The sequence below is a fragment of the Gavialis gangeticus genome, unplaced genomic scaffold, assembly GCF_001723915.1.
Source record: "Gavialis gangeticus isolate Ggan-Ray unplaced genomic scaffold, GavGan_comp1, whole genome shotgun sequence".
Lineage (NCBI taxonomy): Eukaryota > Metazoa > Chordata > Crocodylia > Gavialidae > Gavialis > Gavialis gangeticus.
The window spans coordinates 20,590,015-20,590,306 of NW_017729031.1; positions in this window are offsets into that span (position 1 = coordinate 20,590,015).

Below are 292 nucleotides of genomic sequence, written 5' to 3' on the forward strand. Positions count from 1 at the left end.
CTTTGGAGATAGCACCCCCCTTCCACTGGCTGTATGCCGCCTTTTTGGTGATCAGGCATTCCCGGATGCTGTTGGTGAGCCAAGGGGGCTTTCGAGCACTCCTGCCCCCCTTGCTTTTTGCTGGGATGGTCACCCCTTGGGGCCTGAGTATCGTCGCCTTAAGGAACGACCACTCATCTTGGGCACTGAATTCCCCTCCCCTTGAGAACCCCAGTGCCTCTCCCACTAATCTCAACTCATTGAAGTTGGCCCTCTTGAAGTCTAGGGCTACCACCTTGCTGCAGGCCCTTGC